Here is a 21,221-nt window from a genome sequence, read left to right as displayed (position 1 = left end):
GTACTCCCTGTTCACCCAAGACTGCGTGGCCAAGCACACCTCCAACTCAATCATCAAGTCTGCAGACGACACCACAGTAATGGGCTTGATTACTAACGATGATGAGACAGCCTACAGGGAGGAGGTGAGGGCTGTGGGAGTGTGGTGCCAGGAAAATAACCTCTCACTCAACGTCAACAACACTAAGGAGATGATCGTGGACTTCAGGAAACAGCAGAGGGAGCACCCCCCTATCCACATTGATGGGAACACAGGTGGAAAGCTTCAAGTTCCTCTGCGTACACATCACTGATAAACTGAAATGGTCCACCTACTCAGGAGGCTAAATAAATGTGGCTTAACACCTAAAACCCTCACAAACTTTTACAGATGCACAATTGAGAGCATCCTGTTGGGCTACCAACGCCTGGAACGGCAACTGCACTGCCTACAACAGCGAAGCTCTCCAGAGGGTGGTGCAGTCTGCACAACGCATCACAGAGGGGCAAACTACCTGCCCTCCAGGACACCTACAGCAGCCGATGTCACAGGAAGGCCAAAAAGTTGATCAAGAACAACAACCACCCGAGCCCCTGCATGTTCACCCGGTTACCATCCAGAAGGCGAGGTCAGTACAGGTGCATCAAAGCTGGGACCAAGAGACTGAAAAACATCTTCTATCTCAAGGTCATCAGACTCTTAAAGACATGCCCCTTTTTTCAATTAATGTGGGCTATTTTTAATACTTTTCTTTGATGCTTTACTTTACTCATTGCTTTACTGAGAAGCTAAGCAGAAGTAGAAATGCTCATGTTATTCATGTTAGTGCACACTGAACTTCCTACTAGGGCAAACCACCTCAGTGCTAACAGTATAACGGGGGTTCATAGGCACATGATTACTGCATATAATAGCTGTGGGATCAGCAGAGGCATTCAGGGCAGTTAGAGGGACATACAGTTGAAGTCGGAAGTTTACATACACCTTGCCAAATTCATTTAAACTCAGTTTTTCACAATTCCTGACATTTAATCCTTGTAAAAATGTCCTGTCTTAGGTCAGATAGGATCACCATTGTAATTTAAGAGTGTGCAATGTCAGAATAATAATAAAGAGAATTATGTATTTCAGCTTTTATATCTTTCATCACATTCCCAGTGGGTCAGAAGTTTACATACACTCAATTAGTATTTGGTTGCATTGCCTTTACATTTTTTAACTTGGGTCAAACATTTTGGGTAGCCTTCCACTAGCTTCCCACAATAAATTGGGTGAATTTTGACACATTTCTCCTGACAGAGCTGGTGTAACTGAGTCAGGTTTGTAGACCTCCTTACTCGCACATGCTTATTCAGTTCTGCCCACATATGTTCTATGSGATTGAGGTCAGGGCTTTGTGATGGCCACTCCAATACATTGACTTTGTTATCCTTACGCCATTTTGCTACAACTTGCTTGGGGTCATTGTCCATTTGGAAGACCCATTTGTGACCAAACTTTAACTTCCTGACTGATGTCTTGAGATGTTGCTTCAATATATCCACAAAATGTTCCATCGTCATGATGCCATCTATTTTGTTAAGTGCACCAGTCCCTCCAGCAGCAAAGCACCTCCACAACATGATGCTGCCACCCCCGTGCTTCACGGTTGGGATGGTGTTCTTCAGCTTGCAAGCATCCCCCTTTTTCCTCCAAACATAACGATGGTCATTATGGCCAAATAGTTATATATTTGTTTCATCAGACCAGAGGACATTTCTCCAAAAAGTACGATCTTTGTCCCCATGTGCAGTTGCAAACCGGAGTCTGGCTTTTTTTATGGCGGTTTTGGAGCAGTAGCTTCTTCCTTGCTGAGAGGCCTTTCAGGTTATGATGATACAGGACTCCTTTTACTGTGGATATAGATACTTTTGTACCCGTTTCCTCCAGCATCTTCACAGGGTCCTTTGCTGTTGTTCTGGGATTGATTTGCACTTTTCGCACCAAAGTACGTTCATCTCTAGGAGACAGAAGGTGTCTCCTTCCTGAGCGATATTACAGCTGCGTGGTCCCATGGTGTTTATACTTGCGTACTGTTGTTTGTAGAGATGAATGTGGTACCTTCAGGCATTTGGAAATTGCTCCCAAGGATGAACCAGACTTGTGGAGGTCTACAATTGTTTTTCTGAGGTCTTGGCTGACTTCTTTTGATTTTTTCCATGATGTCAAGCAAAGAGGCACTGACTTTGAAGGTAGCCCTTGAAATACATCCACAGGTACTCCTCCAATTGACTCAAATTATGTCAATTAGCCTATCAGAAGCTTCTAAAGCCATGACATAATTTTCTGGAATTTTTCAAGCTGTTTAATGGCACAGTCAATTTAGTGTATGTAAACTTCTGACCCACTGGAATTGTGATACAGTGAATTATAAGTGAAATTATATTTTAATAAACAATTGTTGGAAAAGTGTCTTGTGTCATGCAGAAAGTAGATGTCCGAACCGACTTGCCAAGTTGATTAAATTCTCTTTGGGATAGGGTCTAGTTTCCTGAATTTCCCCTTGACTGACGTGCCCAAAGTAAACTGCCTGTTACTGAGGCGCAGAAGCTAGGATATGCATACAATTGGTAGTATTGGATAGAAAACACTTTAAAACTGTTAAAATAATGTCTAAGACTATAACAAGATAGATATGGCAGGCGAAATTCAGAATTAAAAACAACCAGATTTTTTTTTAGGTCCTAGGCTCTTATAATGGAATGACATTGTTCTTATGTAATTCCGTCTCCCTGATTGAAATTCCTATGGCTTCCACTAGATGTCAACAGTCTTTATTCAAGGTTTCAGGCTTGTTTTTTGAAAAACAAGCAAGAATTTTGAGTTTTGGTGAGGAGCGCAACGGAACAATATCAGTCTTTCGGCGCGCGAGTTAGAGGGTGCGCGCTTACTAATTTTGCTTTCCTTTTGAACATACTACTTTCCGTATGAAATATTATAGTTTATTTACTTTTTAGAGTACCTGACGATTAATTAGAAACGTTGTTTGACTTGTCTGGACAAAATTTAGCGGTAGCTTTTTGGACTCCTTTGTCTGCATGTTGAACGAGTGGATTACTGAAATCGATGGCGCCAACTTTTTGGGATATAAAGAAGGATTTTATCTAACAAAACGACCATTCATGTTGTAGTTGGGACCCTTGGGATTGCAAATAGAGGAAGATCTTCAAAAGTAAGTGATTTATTTAATAGCTATTTATGATTTTATGAAGCCTGTGCTGGTTGAAAAATATGTTGATGTGGGGCGCTGTCCTCAGACAATCGCATGGTATGCTTTGCCGTAAAGCCTTTTGTAAATCAGTCAACGCAGTTAGATTAACAATAATTAAATATGTTAAATGCTATAAGGTACTTGTATGTTCATGAATGTTTAATATTACGATTATTTTTATGAATTGTGCACCCTCCAATTTCACCGGATGTTGTCGGCTGGTGTCCCGCTAGCGGGACGCCTATCCCTAACAGTGAAATACTCAATCGCCATGATGAAGGCTTTACCATCACCTATGGCTCCCTCAAAGAAGTTAGAACATGCAAATGAGTATAGGCTTTACATCCTTGAGGTAAGAAATTTGTGCATGTATTAGAATTTTCATATTTCTTGACCATAACATACAAAGAGTGTGAATTGATTTTTTTGGTCATATTTGTTTTTCTCTTTGTGTTTCTATCAGTTTGCAGAAGACCCCAACACCTTTCTTCAGATGCGACCACTCTTCAGCCCTGTCGCGAAACCAACTGCATACTGGCCATTGGAACCATGCCTGTGGTGACCTTCCCAAAAGAGGACATCTATGCCAGCGTGACTGTCACGAACGTTGTTGTAAGAATCGGACCAAGGTGCAGCGTGGAATGGTTTCATCATCTTTATTCGAGTGAAACGCACAGAAAAACAAAGCGCAAAATGAAACGTGAAGCTAATGTAGTGCTCGCAGGCAACTAGACATAGACAAGATCCCACAAAAAACCCAGTGGGAAAAGGCTGCCTAAATATGATCTCCAATCAGAGACAACGATAGACAGCTGCCTCGGCTGATCTGAGAACCGATCCGATAACCTTTAATAAATAGGCTGGGCGTTTGTTGTTTATTATAAGAACATTTAAAGCGCTGTTATGTTTGTTATCTTGCCAAAGGTCTTACATTTTAATTTTGTTGTTGTTGTTTTTGCATCCTTTGTTTTGCCCATATGCAGCCTCTGGATGTACGGAGTCCTCAATAAAGAAGTGAAAAGAAATTAGATTAATTCTTTCTTTAAGCAAGCCAATCTCATTTTTAGTAGTAGTACAAGTACATTTATCTTAGTCAGGATTACTTCTTTTAAGCACAATATGCTATTTTTCTGTAAATTCCAGGGTACATAGCCTTATTTCAAGACGATTGCAATAGCATTAGATGCTAAATTTAAGCAAATTTTTCTACATATTGAGAAAATAATTCTTAAAAATGTCCTTTGTATCCAGACAAATGTACTTGTTTTTAGGCTGGACGCACTCGTTTTCAGATATCTGTGCGTTGTTTGAGACTAGATATGCCAATATCTAGTAAAATTTTCTTGTTCTATTTTTGTACCCAATTTTGCTTATTTTAAGTAATATTTCTGCCATTTTCTTGTTTTTGAGAGCTGACTTTTTGCGGTGTAGTCGCGATGCTGCTGTCTCCGTCGGCGCCATGTCACAGATACATTTTCAATCAACATTGAAAAAAGGAGCAAGTTTAAGTTTGTTCCATCTCAGCATGTCTGACCACAAGTCAGAGACCATTATGATGACACACCAAATTTGTTTGATGGATAGCGGGAAAAGAGCAGGAATAGGTTTTGTAGGCAACAGTCCAAGCGATCTCTTCCAATGGTGCGACTGCTGTCGGCATCCAAAGATTATCCAACTTGAATAAACGCTTGGAGGTAAGGAGGACAGCAGGTGTGTAGTCTACGGCGATACGGATATCACTTATTATTGATTTTTACAAAGTGCATTGATGTGAGTCACACTGCTTCTCTTTCATTTCGCTATTTGCGCCTAGCGGATTGTGGTTGTTGTGAATGGCTGTTCACAAATCTAAATGTGCATTTGAACCCAATAATGGTTGAATTCAAGAAGTTTAAGCTGACAATCGATCATTGTTTTTGAAACCAGTGGACAGTGAGTGAAAATGTGCTCTTTCAACAGCTGCATAGTGCGGATCCCAGAATATGGAATAAAAGTGGGGCTTTTATTGCTCAATCTAATTCATGCTGATAGAAAAAAAAATCCATAGGCCTAATGCTCAAACTCACACACTTTAATAAACTTAAAGGGGAAATCTGTAGTTGCTACATCCATTTTTGGACTTATATATATATATATACACACACACACACACACACAGTACCAGTCAAAAGTTTGGACACACCTACTCACTCCAGGGTTTTTCTTTACTATTTTTACTATTTTCTACATTGTAGAATAATAGTGAAGACATCAAAACTAGGAAATAGCATATATGGAATCTTTGCACACTTGGCATTTGGCAGACAGCAAAAGACCATTCACCATAAGCACAAAGAATCTCAGCTTCCCTAGCTCACCATGTCGAACACCATTGCCAGTCTACCGAAGCCGGATAAAGGACTATGGCTGCATTTACAGAAGGAACCCAATACTGATATTCTTTTCACAATCAGATCAGTTTTGAAAAATATCTCAGGTGAATTAAGACCAATTAGCGGGAAAAAGATCAGTATTGGGCAGCCTGTGTAAACACAGCTAGTGTGGCTCAGCATTACACCATGTAAAACAGCGGTCTCCAAGCCTGTTCCCGGAGAGGTATGCTCCTGTGGGTTTTCGCTCCAAACCCAGTTGTTAATAACCTGGTTCAGCTTATCAACCAGCAATTTATTAGAATCAGGTGTGCTAGATTAGGCTTGGAGTGAAAACCTCCAGAAACAGGGTTGGAGAGCCTTGATGTAAAACCACCATAAAATAAATATGGATATTTTCTATCACTCTTCGAAATGGATTCACATAATATGTTTATATAAGCTGTACATGGCTCTGTAGCATCAAACAGATGCTAGACATTCAGATATCCAAAGAATGTTTATTTTGTCAAAATCTAAAATACAGGGGAGTACACTATTTAATGTTACATGGGTGTGTACACTTTAATGTTAACTCAAGAGAACTGGGTATTCAACAGTAATGTTAAATGGTCAAATTAACATACACATTTTATTTCTGAACAATGTAGTACAGTTCCGTGTTGTAGAGACACACAAGTGCAGAGAACTGTAGGTACATATTGTTACACCAGGTAATGTGATTTACCCAAAGATTTTTTCCTACATCTTGTCTATTTCAAGTGTTCTGTCATTGATCGAGACAGATGTGTGTCCACCCCAAAGTGCTGCATGTCATGATGACAGAAACCTGTCTCAATCAATGAGAAATAGACAAGATGGCAGCGTACACAGTGTTGGACTACTTCATGGAGCAAAAAAAGTGTTTACTTAAAAAATGGAGCACTTTCTAAATTCAAACTGATCCCCTACAACTGGACACAGTCATTTTATGAGACTCCTGCTTCCCCGAATCGAGGATGAAGAAGGAATCGCTGAGGTTGGTTAAACTCTTCTCTGTGCTACACCAAATGGTACCTATCCTGTAACTCCCAGTAATGCATACCAACACTCTTTGGTTAAATTACTTTTGGTGTAACAATCTGTAGCTAAGAGGTCATTATGAAATTGCCATTCACAAAGAAAATACAATATGATCAGTGTAGTAAAGTTCAGGGAATACTTGTAAAGCTGTGGGAACAGTATTGTCATGATCAAACTGCCATTCAGCTCCTCATCAGTAGTCTGCTTGAAATCCAGCATAATGTCTAATCCTTTGAGAGTGATACAGTTCACAGGATATAGTTCTGCTACAATGACACACGCAGGCAAAGGAATTATGTTTCTGTATCTAGAATACACTCCAGGAAGAAGTCCAGGCAACAAAGTATTGTCTGTAAGACAAAAAATAGTAATAAAGTAAACACTATTGTAGTTTGAACAACAGTTGAACTGTGCCAGCATAACATTAGGGTAGACTAGTTGAACATGCATACATACATCTGCAAAGGCACAGATATTACATTTACAACAATGTTTAGTAGAAGGAAATATGGCATAACCGTCAACCTTTGCACAGTCGCCAGATATACACTGCTCAAAAAAATAAAGGGAACACTTAAACAACACAATGTAACTCCAAGTCAATCACACTTCTGTGAAATCAAACTGTCCACTTAGGAAGCAACACTGATTGACAATAAATTTCACATGCTGTTGTGCAAATGGAATAGACAACAGGTGGAAATTTTAGGCAATTAGCAAGACACCCCCAATAAAGGAGTGGTTCTGCACACACTGCTACCTCCGCCTTTGTGCAAGGAGGAGCACTGCCAGAGCCCTGCAAAATGACCTCCAGCAGGCCACAAATGTGCATGTGTCTGCTCAAACGGTCAGAAACAGACTCCATGAGGGTGGTATGAGGGCCCGACGTCCACAGGTGGGTGTTGTGCTTACAGCCCAACACCTGCAGAGTTTGCATTTGCCAGAGACACCAAGATTGGCAAATTTGCCACTGGCGCCTTGCTCTTCACAGATGAAAGCAGGTTCACACTGAGCACATGTGACAGACGTGACATCTGGAGACGCCGTGGAGAACGTTCTGCTGCCTGCAACATCCTCCAGCATGACCGGTTGGCGGTGGTCCGTCATGGTGTGGGTTGCATTCTTTGGGGCCGCACAGCCCTCCATGCTCGCTAGAGGTAGCCTGACTGCCATTAGGTACGAGGAGATTCCTCAGACCCCTTGTGAGACCATATGCTGGTGCGGTTGCCCTGGGTTCCTCCTAATGCAAGACAATGCTAGACCTCGTGTGGCTGGGTGTCAGCAGTTCCTGCAAGAGGAAGGCATTGATGCTATGGACTGGCCCCCCCGTGTCCCCAGACCTGAATCCATTGAGCACATCTGGGACATCATGTCTCGCTCCATCCACCAACGTCACGTTGCACCACAGACTGTCCAGGAGTTGGCGGATGCTTTAGTCCAGGTCTGGAGGGAGGATCCCTCAGGAGACCATCCGCCACCTCATCAGGAGCTATGCCCAGGCGTTGTAGGGAGGTCATACAGGCACGTGGAGGCCACACACACTACTGAGCCTCATTTGACTTGTTCTAAGGACATTACATCAAAGTTGGATCAGCCTGTAGTGTGGCTTTCCACTTTATTTTTGAGTGTGACTCCAAATCCAGACCTCCATGGGTTGATAAATTTGATTTCCATTGATAATTTTTGTGTGATTTTGTTGTCAGCACATTCAACTATGTAAAGAAAAAAGTATTTAATAAGAATATTTCATTCATTCAGATCTAGGATGTGTTATTTTAGTGTTCCCTTTATTTTTTGGAGCAGTGTATTTGTGAAAATAACACAAAAAAACGAAAAACTTYAGTGTGCATAACTATTCACCACCCCAAAGTAAATACTTTGTAGAGCCATATTTTGCAGKAAATACAGCTGCAAGTCTCTTGCGGTATGTCTCCATAAGCTTGGCACATCTAGCCACTGGGATTTTTGCCCATTCTTCAAGGCAAACTGCTCCAGCTCTTTCAAGTTGGATGGGTTCCTGCTGGTGTACAGTAATCTTTAAGTCATACCACAGATTCTCAATTGAATTGAGGTCTGGGCTTTGACTAGGCCATTCCAAGACATTTACATGTTTCCCCTTAAACCTCTCAAGTGTTACTTTATCAGTATGCTTAGGGTCATTGTCCTGCTGGAAGGTGAACCTCCATCCCAGTCTCAAGTCTCTGGAAGACCGAAACAGGTTACCCTCAAGYTTTTCCCTGSATTTAGCGCCATCCARCATTCTGACCAGATTCCCAGTCCCTGCCGTTGAAAAACATCCCAACAACATGATATTGCCACCACCATGCTTCACTGTAAGGATGGTATTCTCGGGGTGATGAGGTGATGGGTTTGCGCCAGACAGTGTTTTCCTTGATGGCCAAACAGCTCAATTTTAGTCTAATCTGACCAGAGTATCTTCTTCCATTTGTTTGGGGAGTTTCCCACATGCCTTTTGGCAAACACCAAACGTGTTTGCTTATTTTTTTCTTTAAGTAATGGCTTTTTTCTGGACACTCTTCCATAAAGCCCAGCTTTGTGGAGTGTACGGCTTAATGTGGTCCTATGGACAGATACTTCAATCTCCGCTGTGGATCTTTGCAGCTCCTTCGGGGTTATCTTTGGTCTCTTTGTTACCTCTCTGATTAATGCCATCCTTGCCTGGTCTGTGAGTTTTGGTGGACGGCCCTCTCTTGGCAGGTTTGTTGTGGTGCCATATTTTTTCCATWWWWWAAAAATGGATTTAATGGTGCTCCGTGGGATGTTCAAAGTTTCTGATATTTTTTTATAACCCAACCCTGATCTGTWCTTCTCCACAACTTTGRCCCTGACCTGTTTGGAGAGCTCCTTGGTCTTCATGGGGTCGCTTGCTTGGTGATGACTCTTGCTTAGTGGAGCTGCATACTCTGGGGCCTTTCAGAACAGGTGCATATATACTGAGATCATGAGAAAGATCATGTGACACTTAGATTGCACACAGGTGGACTTTATTAAAGTAGTTATGTGACTTCTGAAGGTAATTGGTTACACCAGATCTTATTTAGGGGCTGCATAGCAAAGGGGTGAATACATTTGCAAGCACCACTTTTCAGTTTTTTATTTATTTTTTATTATTTGAAACAAGTAATTTTGTCAATTTCACTTCACCAAGTTGGACTATTTTGTGTATGTCCATTACATGAAATCCAAATAAAAATGAATTTAAATTACAGGTTGTATTGCAACAAAAATTTTAAGACGCCAAGGGGGATGAATACTTTTGCAAGGAACTGTACCTGTGCCCCCAGCCGCCTGTGGGTGGGGGCACATACCCACATAACTGAATTGATCTCAGACAGAGACAATGGATAAGACACAACACCGACAGGTAGGTAGGAAAACGTACACTGGTTCACATGGTATGGTATGGCCCTCAATCTCACACAAATGATCAATGAACCTGCCAGGTACAACCKCAAAWCCGTAAACACAGGCACCCTAATAGATATCATCCTAACCAACCTGCCCTCCAAATACACCTCTGCTGTCTTCAACCAGGATCTCAGCCTCATTGCTTGTGTCCGTAATGGGTCTGCGGTCAAACGACCACCACTCATCACTGTCAGACGCTCCCTAAAAKACTTCAGCGAGCAGGCCTTTCTAATCGACRTGGCCCGGGTATCCTGGAAGGATATTGACCCCATTCCGTCAGTTCAAGATGTCTGGTTATTCTTTAAAAGTGCTTTTCCTCACAATCTTAAATAAGCATTATTTTTTCAAAAAAAAWTMAACCAGGAACAGATWTAGCCCGTGGTTCACTCCAGACCTGACTGCCCTTGACCAGCACAAAAACATCCTGTGGCGTACGACATTAGCATCAATTAGCCCCCGCGATATACAACTTTTCAGGGAAGTTAGGAACCAATATACACAGACAGTTAGGAAAGCAAAGGCTAGCTTTTTCAAACAGAATATTGCATCCTGCAGCACAKACTCCAAAATGTTCTMSGACACTGTAAAGTCCATGGAGAATAAGAGCACCTCCTCCCAGCTGCCCACTGCACTGAGGCTAGAAAACACTGTCACCACCGATAAATCCACGATAATTGAGAATTTCAATAAGCATTTTTCTACGGCTGGCCATGCATTCCACCTGGCCACCCCTACCCAGGTAAACAGCCCTGCACCCCGCCCACAGCTACCTGCCCAAGGCTCCCCATTTCTCCTTCACCCAAATCCAGATAGCAGATGTTCTGAAAGAGCTCAAAATCTGGACCCCTACAAATCAGCAGGGCTAGACAATCTGGACCCTCTTTTTCTAAAATTAGCAACCGAAATTGTTGCAACCCCTATTACTAGCCTGTTCAACCTCTCTTTCGTATCGTCTGAGATCCCCAAAGATTGGAAAGCTGCCACGGTCATCCCCATCTTCAAAGGGGAGACACTCTAGACCCAAACTGCTACAMACCTATATCTATCCTATCCTGCCTTTCTAAGGTCTTCGAAGCCAAGTTAACAAACAGATCACCGACCATTTRGAGTCCCACCGTACCTTCTCCGCTACGCAATCTGGCTTCCGAGCTGGTCATGGGTGCACCTCAGCCACGCTCAAGGTCCTAAATGATATCATAACCGCAATTGATAAGAGACAATACTGTGCAGCTGTATTCATTGACCTGGCCAAGGCTTTCGACTTTGTCAATRACCACATTATTATCGGCAGACTCAACAGTCTTGGTTTCTCAAATGGCTGCCTCGCCTGGTTCACCAACTACTTCTCAGACAGAGTTCAGRGTGTCAAATCGGAGGGCCTGTTGTCGGGACCTCTGGCAGTCTCTATGGGGMTYCCACAGGGTTCAATTCTTGGGCCGACTCTCTTCTCTGTACACATCAATGATGTCGCTCTTAGTGCTGCTGATTCTCTGATCCACCTCTTCTGTATACTTCTGGCCCTTCTTTGGACACTGTGTTAACTAACCTCCAGGCGAGCTTCAATGCCATACAGCTCTTCCGTGGCCTCCAACTGCTCTTAAATGAAAGTAAAACTAAATGRATGCTTTTCAACCGATCGCTGCCCGCACCTGCCCGCCCGTCCAGCATCACTACTCTGGACGGTTCTGACTTAGGATATGTGGACAACTACAAATACCTAGGTGTCTGGGTAGACTCTAAACTCTCCTTCCAGACTCACATTAAGCATCTCCAATCCAACATTAAATCTAGAATCGACTTCCTATTTCGCAACAAAGCATCCTTCACTCATGCTGRCAAACATACCCTCGTAAACTGACTGTCCAGCCAATCCTTGACTTCGGCGATGTCATCAAACACTCTACTCAGCAAATTGGATGCAGTCACAGTGCTGTCCGTGCCATCCATTTTGTCACCAAAGCCCCATATACTACCCACCACTGCGACATGTATGCTCTCGTTGGCTGGCCCTCGGTTCATATTCGTAGACAAACCCACTGGRTCCAGGTCATCTATAAGTCTTTGCTATGTAAAGCCCCGGCTTATCTCAGCTTACTGGTCACCATTGCAGCACCCACTCGTAGCACGCGATCCAGCAGATACACTTCACTGGTRACCCCCAAAGCCAATMCCTACTTTGGCTCCCTTTCCTTCCAGTTCTCTGCTGCCAATGACTGGAACGAATTTGCGAAATCACTGAAGCTGGAGACCCATTCTCCTTCACTAACATTAAGCACCAGCTGTCAGAGCAGCTCACAGATCACTGCATCTGTACATATCCCATCTGTAAATAGCCCATCCAATTCCTCATCCCCATACCATAATTTATTTATTTTTGCTCTTTTGTACCCCCGTATCTCTACTTGCACATTCATCTTCTGCACATCTATCACTCCAGTGTTTATTTGCTAAATTGTAATTATTTCGCCACTATGGCTATTTTTTGCCTTACCTCCTTTGCACACACTGTATATAGACTTTTTTTCTCTATTGTGGTATTGACTGTATGTTTGTTTATTCCATGTGTTAATCTCTGTGTTGTTGTTTGTGTCGCACTGCTTTGCTTTATCTTGGCCAGGTCACAGTTGTAAATGAGAACTTGTTCTCAACTAGCCTACCTGGTTAAATAAAGGTGAAATATATATATATATATATATTTTAAATGGTAGACAAAGGTTGTAATGCAACAACATAGGAAAAATACCAAGGGGGATGAATACTTTTGCAAGGCACTGTATATTTATCTTGGGACACACCCGGGCCCAGGTGTGACCCATTGCTCTGACGACCCTCGAGGCTCCGCCCTCCGACATCCTAATAAGGAAAACAAGAGCAAAGAGAAAGATTTCGGCAGACCTACTGGGAGGATCGTCACWTGAGAAAGCAAAAACAGGTTTTGAGAAATGTGTTCAAATGCATTACATATGAACCCCAAGTGGGCTGCCATGTGCCTTTTACCGAGGAGTTGATTCTGTCTGGCCATTTTACCATAAAGGCCTGATGGGTGGAGTGCTGCAGAGATGGTTGTCCTTCTGGAAGGTTCTCCCATCTCCACAGAGGAACTCTGGAGCTCTGTCAGAGTCACCATCGGGTTCTTGGTGACCTCACTGACCAAGGCCCTTCTCCCCCGATTGCTCAGTTTAACCAGGCGGCCAGCTCTAGGAAGTGTATTGGTGGTTACAAACTTCTTCCATTTAAGAATGATGGAGGCCACTAAGTTCTTGGGGACCTTCAATGCAACAGAAAGTTTTTGGTACCCTTCCCCAGATCTGTTCCTCGACACAATCCTGTCTCGGAGCTCTACAGACAATTCCTTTGACCTCATGGCTTGGTTTTTGCTCTGACATGGACTGTCAACTGTGGGACCTTATATAGACAGGTTTGTGCTTTTCCAAATCATGTCCAATCAATTGAATTTACCACAGGTGGACTCCAATAAACTTGTAGAAACCTCTGAAGGATGATCAGTGGAAACAGGATGCACCAACACAACACAAGTAGTCTTTCTGAGACAGAAAAAATTACTCTGCTCATATATTTAGCAGTGAATCCGCCAATAGGAACATCGCTGAAAGACAACCAAAGGCTCTATCGAACAAGGACAAGCATATCTACATCCACCAAAATGCATAGTGCGATCAGTATAACATAGAGCCTTTGCAACTACATGTAAATTTAGATCTAGTCCCCCGCAATACACAAGAAGCTGTCATAGGTGTATAATTCAGCTCACGAAGCTCAGACCTGCCTTCCTCCTGGGCAACTATGTGTGAAACATCTTACTGTCCTAGAAATGCCTCTGACATGATGAAAACAAGTCCAGATTCCCCCAGGGTGAAATTCCCCATTAAGRGCCTATGAACGGGGTATGGTAGTAGYTACGAGGACTACTCGTTTGAATGTGTCAAGAACTGCACCGCTGCTGGGTTTTTCATGCTCAACATTTTCACGTGTGTATCAAGAATTGTCCACCACCCAAAGYACATCCAGCCAACTTGACACAACTGTGGGAAACATTGGAGTCAACCTGGCACAGCATCCCTGTGCAACACTTGCGACACCTTGTAGAGTCCATGCTCTGACACATTTAGGCTGTTCTGAGGGCAAAAGGGAGTGCCAACTCAATATTAGGAAGGTGTTCCTAATATTTCTTACACTCAGTGTATGTCTATGGCCACAATGCAACATACTGTTTTGTATGTGGTGTACATGCTGCCCAAATTGTGTCCTTCCCGACTCTAAGTGCTTGTGATAAAACTTAGTCCAAAGCTATTTTAGAAGTTATTGATCTTTAGTCATGTCTGTCCAGACAGGAGTAACACAAAGTTTATTCTGAAAACTGGAACTATTTTGCTGTGAGGGGATTTGATTTAATCATGACAAAAGAGCTACTTTAATTATACCGCAATTTAGAGACAATTTCATTTGTCTGCACTGAGGGTAATCTTTTGTGACAAACTGTTAACATACCTTTTGGCATCTGTCGATCTGTGTGATACTTGCTGAGTCTATACATTTCCTCTAATTTAGATTTTGCCACTTTCACCTCCAGAATTAATATGCAAGTGAGTAATCATTCTTCTGCAATTTGTTCTTCTTCATTTGCCTAAATTCTAAATCATACAGCAGGTAAAACCARTGTTGTTTGCATTACTAGTGAAGCGTTCCCCGGGATACAGGCTACAGTACCGCATTCTTGCTAATGATTGTCTGGTTAAAAAAAAGAGGATTATTATCTCCCGTCAGTCTAGATTGATTATACAAACGAGGAATGAGTATGTGTACTCTGAACTGGAAGTGAGTAAGCAAGGCATCAGGAGAAAAAACACAGATTGACAAAGAGAGAATGATAGAGAGAAAGAGAGAGCAAGTGATAGAGAAAGGCAGCAAGCAGAGGAGGAGTGTGATGCAAGGAGATGAGTGTTTGGCTGAGCAGGAATTTGTCCACGTACTCTCCACTGCTCCTCTCTTCTTCTCTACTGATCTGTTCTTCCTTCACCTCCCTCCCTCCTCCTTCCCCGTCCAGCTGCTGGCTGAGCTCCCTCTGTTCCTCTCATCTCTCAGTGCAAGGACCTGAGTTGACTGAGCCGTTTGATTCATGCAAGAGCTGATTCACGCCATGCGATCTGGGGAGTGAGAGTGGACAGGACAGGATTCCCTCTCTCTACATCCATAATTCAGTGTTCACGCCTTCCTCCTACTCCTGTTATCCTCTTTGCCTTCTTCTTATTCTTACTGCTGATGCCGTACGCTGCAGCTACTGATGCTGTTGTAGGTTACACTCCAGTTCCAGCACAGCCTTCCTGAGGTAATAATTCATCAAGCCAGAGCTCCGGAGTCTCAGCTTAAAGTACAACGGTAAGAGTAAATGTGCTTGATGAGCTTTGGATTGTGTTGGAAATGTAATCATTATTTTACTGTTTGAATCACGTAAAAGTCTGGCTGGTTTGATCTCGTATGTACAGTGTGTGTATTCTCGAGCCAGTTGAGAAAAGAGAGAATGTGTGCTGGAAAAGAAAGGGAAAGAAAAAAGGTGATCGCAATTTGCGAGTTGTAATTGAAGGTTTTTTTGGTGGGAAAAATGACTTTTGTTGTATGGGCTTGGTCTCCACCCTGAAGCATTGTGTAAGATTAGATACTGTGCTGCTATGCCTAGTCTGCTTTAAAGTCATAACCCCCCCCCCCCCACACACACACACACATACTCCCCACCCCCCTTTCCCCTCCCTGACTATTGTGAGGCTTCATCTACTCGCAGAGGGAGAAGACAAACCTAACATAACGTGTATTCCATCTCTTGTTTCTTGGTGGTGCTCAAAGGAAACAGGACAGTGCCACTTCTGCTAGTTAGAGATATAGCCTTTACCTCCTCTGCGAATAACCCCTATATCATAGCTCTGTGAATAGGCAGAACTGGGCCCACATACTGTAAACATTTATACTGTATGTTCTTGAGTGTGTATTTTGCTGTGTACTTAGTGTTTGTCCATGTATACTGTATGTTGGAGATTTAATTGACAAATTACCAGATATTATTTTATTATAGGCTACACTCTCAACACTGGGTACACACTCATACCTGACTGATTATGCGGAGGCTAATTGAGTAAATGTATTCTGCTATTTTGTTGTTCACTCACTGTTATGAGTGTCAGTGACCCTGGGAATGCCTTTTTTTCGGATGGTAGCAGACTTAATATGCGGAAGAGAGAGGGATACTTTTTTTCTAGAAACGGTGTGTTCTCGAGTGTGTATTTGTGTGTGTGCCTGTATACTGTATACTATTTTTCTAGAAACAGAGCTGTAATATGTCAGCTAGACAGTCCCCTGATGTGTTGCCCAATGAAGTGCTAGGTGCATTGAAGCCAAAGTCTGAGACAGCATTGTCAACACAGCTGGATTTCAAAGACTAGGTTCTCACTGATATTGTTTAGATGTTACAATTCTTTTTTTTTTAATTGTCTCACTGGAATAATTATTTATTTTATAGGTAAAAGATACAAGGATGTCAAAATAAAATCACTATCCAGAGTCATATCCAAATATATGTCTAATGGAAATATTTGGCATATTGGAAAAATTGAGTAAAAGTATTTGGAATGTCATAAGTAACACATGATGTCAAACATTGCCGTCATATTGACCATTATCATTTGTATTGTACTGATGGAAAGAAGGGGCTTTGCATCTGTATAATTCACTGATACAGGGTTTTAACCAGTATGGTACAAGCAGCATTATGAATCACAACTGTTGATTAAAATGCCCCAAGCAGGCGTGTTAGATTACACAGCTGCTACTTGCTATTGGAAGGCAATAAGGAGACATTGTGTGAACGCTCTACATTCCAATTACAGTGGGATGTTTTACTTGGATGTTCGTAAATGTCAGAGTACATGTTCAAAAGTATATTCTAAGCTGTCCGTTTTTATATGTGGGGTATCAATGTGTAATTTTTTTGTGGAGGTCTTCACCAGCTTATTGTTCAAATATTTACTTTCAAGATGTGTGTGAATGACAATGCTGGTATATTGGCTAGCTTTGGCCTTTATTGATCTTCACAGATTCAATGCTTGGGGTGTGTTAACCTTGATCACTAGGCCCAGGGGACAAATCCAAATGCCTACCACCATACCTTCTTTCCTTTAAATCAGTCCATACTAATCTATGATTAGAACCTAATGGTGTCACGATATTACCAATCACTAATAGCAAAATAACTTATTTAGAAAGGAATTTACCTCTGTGTGATATTAAGGAGTCTCTCTCTCTCTCTCTCTCTCTCTCTCTCTCTCTCTCTCTCTCCTTCTCTCTCTCTCTCTCTCTCTCTCTTCTCTCTCTCTCTCTCTCTCTCTTCTCTCTCTCTCTCTCTTCTCTCTCTCTCTTCCTCTTCTCTTCTCTCTCTCTCTCTCTCTTCTTTCTCTTTCTTCTTTCTCTCTCTCTCTCTCTCTCTCTCCTTCACAGTTAATACTTGGTATTGTCACTGTAAACCATTAGTGCGATGATTCTCATACAGATTTTCAGGAAGTGGCCATGGACTCAGCGACGTTCTAGCTCAGGGATGTCCGCATGAGGACATTCTTTGGGGGGGGGGGGGGGGGGATGACATTTTGGACCAAGCTGGCTGCAGAGCTGTTATGAAGGTTTTTAAATGGATTTTAGGGTGTAATTTAAAACGCATCCTATGGTGGCACTGTATTTCCACCAGTGGAGGGATTTCTGACTGACTAAAAGCACTGTTCCCAGACTTCCATCGGTCTTTTGAGGTGCTGGTAAAATTCAAAACGCTTCTAACACTCGTAAGTCACATGTACACCGAACACAAATATAAACACAACATGTAAATTGTTGGTCCCATGTTTTTTTAGTTTAAATACAATATCCCAGAAATGTTCCATATACTCAAAAAGCGTATTTCTCTAAAATGTTGTTCACAAATTTGTTTACCACCTTGTGAGTGAGTATTTCTTGTTTGCCAAGATAATCCAGTCACCTGACAGGTGTGCCATATCAAGAAGCTGAATAAACAGCATGATCATTACACAGGTGCAAATWGTGCTGGGGGCAATAAAAGGCCACTCTAAAATGTGCAGTTTTCCCACACAAGACAGCTGATGATCTCTGGGTTTACACAACCGAAGAATTTCTGCTCAAACTTTCCGAAACCGTCTCAGGGAAGCTCATCTGTGTGCTCATCATCCTCAACACTGGAGAAGTGAGCTCTTCACGGATGAATCTCGGTTTCAACTGTACCGGGCAGAAGGGTTTGCCAATGTCAACATTGTGAACAGAGAGCCCCATATTGGTTGTTGGTTTATGGTGTAGGCAGGCATAAGCTACAGAAAATTGAACACAATTGCATTTTATTGATGACAATTTGATTTATGGTGTAGGCAGGCATAAGCTACAGAAAATTGAACACAATTGCAATTTATTGATGACAATTTGAATGCACAGAGATACCGTGACGAGATCCTGAGACCCATTGTCGTGCCATTCATCCGCCACCATAATCTCATGTTTCAGCATGGTAGTTTTGCAAGGCCCCATGTCACAAGGATCTACAGTGCATTTTGGAAAGTATTCAGACCCCTTGAATTTTTCCACATTTTGTTAGGTTACAGCCTTAATCTAAAATGTATTAAATAGTTTTTTTCCCCTCATCAATCTACACACAGTACCCCATAATGACAAAGCAAAAACAGGTTTTTAGAATTTTTGCAAATGTATAAAACATTTCAAATTMAAATATCACATTTACATAATCATTCAGACACTTTACTCAGTACTTTGTTGAAGCACCTTTGACAGCGATTACATCCTTGAGTCTCCTTGGCACGCCTATATTTGGGGAGTTTCTCCCATTCTTTTCTGCAGATCCTCTCAAGCTCTGTCAGGTTGGATTGGGAGCATCACTGCACAGCTATTTTCAGGTCTCTCCAGAGATCTTCGATTGGTTTCAAGTCCGGGCTCTAGGTGGGGCGCCTCYAAGACATTCAGAGACTTGTCCCGAAGCCACTCTTGRTTTGTCTTGGCTGTGTGCTTAGGTTTGTTGTCCTGTTGGAAGGTGAACCTTCAACCCAGTCTGAAGTCCTGAGCACTCTGGAGCAGGTTTTCATTAAGGGTCTCTCTGTACTTTTCTCTGTTCATCTTTCCCTCAAACTTGACTAGTCTCCCTGCCGTTGAAAAACATCCCCACAGCATGATGCTGCCACCACCATGCTTCATCGTAGGGATTGTGCTKGGATTCCTCCWGAAGTGACGCTTGGAATTCAGGAATTCAGGCCAAAGAGTTCAATKTTGGTTTCATCAGACCAGATAATCTTGTTTCTCATGGTCTGAGAGTCTTTAAGTGCCTTTTGGCAAACTCCAAAGGGGCTGTCATGCGCCTTTTACTGAGGAGTGGCTTCCGTCTGGCCACTCTACCATAAAGGTCTGATTGGTGGAGTGCTGCAGAGATGGTTGTCCTTCTCCTATCTCCACAGAGGAACTCTGGAGCTTTGTCAGAGTGACCATCGGGTTCTTGGTCACCTCTCTGACCAAGGCCCTTCTCCCCCGATTGCTCAGTTTGGTCGGGCGMCCAACTCTAGGAAGAGTCTTGGTGGTTCCAAACGTCTTCCATTTAAGAATGATGGAGGCCATTGTGTTCTCGGGGACCTTCAATACTGCAGAAATCGTTTGGTACCCTTCCCCAGATCTGTGCCTCGACACAATCCTGTCTCGYAGCTCTATGGACAATTGTTCGACCTCATGGCTTGGTTTTAGCTCCGACATGCAGTGTCATCTGTGGGTCCTTATATAGACAGGTGTGTGCCTTTCCATATCAAGTCCAATCAACTGAATTTACTACAGGTGGACTCCAAGTTGTAGAAACATCTCAAGGGTGATCAATGGCAACAGGATGCACCTGAGCTCAATTTTGAGTCTCATAGCAGAGGGTCTGAATACTGAATACAAAAATMTCTAAAAACCTGTTTTCACTTCGTCATTATGGGGTATTGTGTGTTGACTTATGAAGAAAAAAAAATGTTAATGAATCCATTTTAGAATAAGGCTGTAACGTAACAAAATGTGGAAAAATGAAGGGGTCTGAATACTTTCTGAATGCARGGTCTACACAAATCTTGGAAGCTGAAAATGTCCAAGTTCTTCCGTGGCCTGCATACTCAGCAGACATGTCACCTATTGAGCATGTTTGGGATGGTCTGGATCGATGTGTACGACAGCGTGTGGGACAACATTCCAGAGGCCACAATCAACAGCCTGATCAACTCTATCCGAGGAGATGTATTGCACTGGTCAGACTAGATACTGACAGATTTTCTGATCCACGGCCCTACTTTCTTTATTTCTGTGACCAACAGATTCATTGATTTCGTTATGTGAACTGTATCTCAGGAAAATCTTTGTCATTTTTGATTGTTGCATTGATATTTTTGTTCAGTGTAACATAAACGGTTTTCAGCTCTATTTCAATTTGGATTTCACACAATTTCTGTAAAGAAGTTGCAAGGCTGAATTACACTTCATATACACTACCGTTCAAAACTTTGGGGTCACTTAGAAACGTCCATGTTTTTCAAAGAAAAGCACATTTTTTGTCCATTTAAAATAACATCAAATTGATCAGAAAGTGTCAACATTGTTAATGTTGTAAATGACTATTGTAGCTGTAAACTGCTGTTTTTTTTAATGGAATATCTACATAGGCGTACAGAGGCCCATTATCAGCAACCATCACTCCTGTGTTCCAAAGGCACGTTGTGTTAGCTAATCCATGTTTATAATTTTAAAAGGCTAATTGATGATTAGAAAACCCTTTTGCAATTATGTTAGCACAGCTGAAAACTGTTGTCTGATTAAAGAAGCAATAAAACAGGCCTTCTTTAGACTAGTTGAGTATCTGGAGCATCAGCATTTGTGGGTTCGATTACAGGCTTAAAATGGCCAGAAACAAATAACTTTCTTCTGAAACTCATCAGTCTATTCTTGTTCTGAGAAATMWAGGCTATTCCATGCGAGAAATTGCCAAGAAACTGAAGATCTCGTACAGCGCTGTGTACTACTCCCTTCACAGAACAGCGCAAACTGTC

Source organism: Salvelinus sp. IW2-2015, linkage group LG14 (assembly GCF_002910315.2).
Source record: "Salvelinus sp. IW2-2015 linkage group LG14, ASM291031v2, whole genome shotgun sequence".
NCBI lineage: Eukaryota > Metazoa > Chordata > Actinopteri > Salmoniformes > Salmonidae > Salvelinus > Salvelinus sp. IW2-2015.
Note: the sequence above shows the minus strand (reverse complement) of the source record.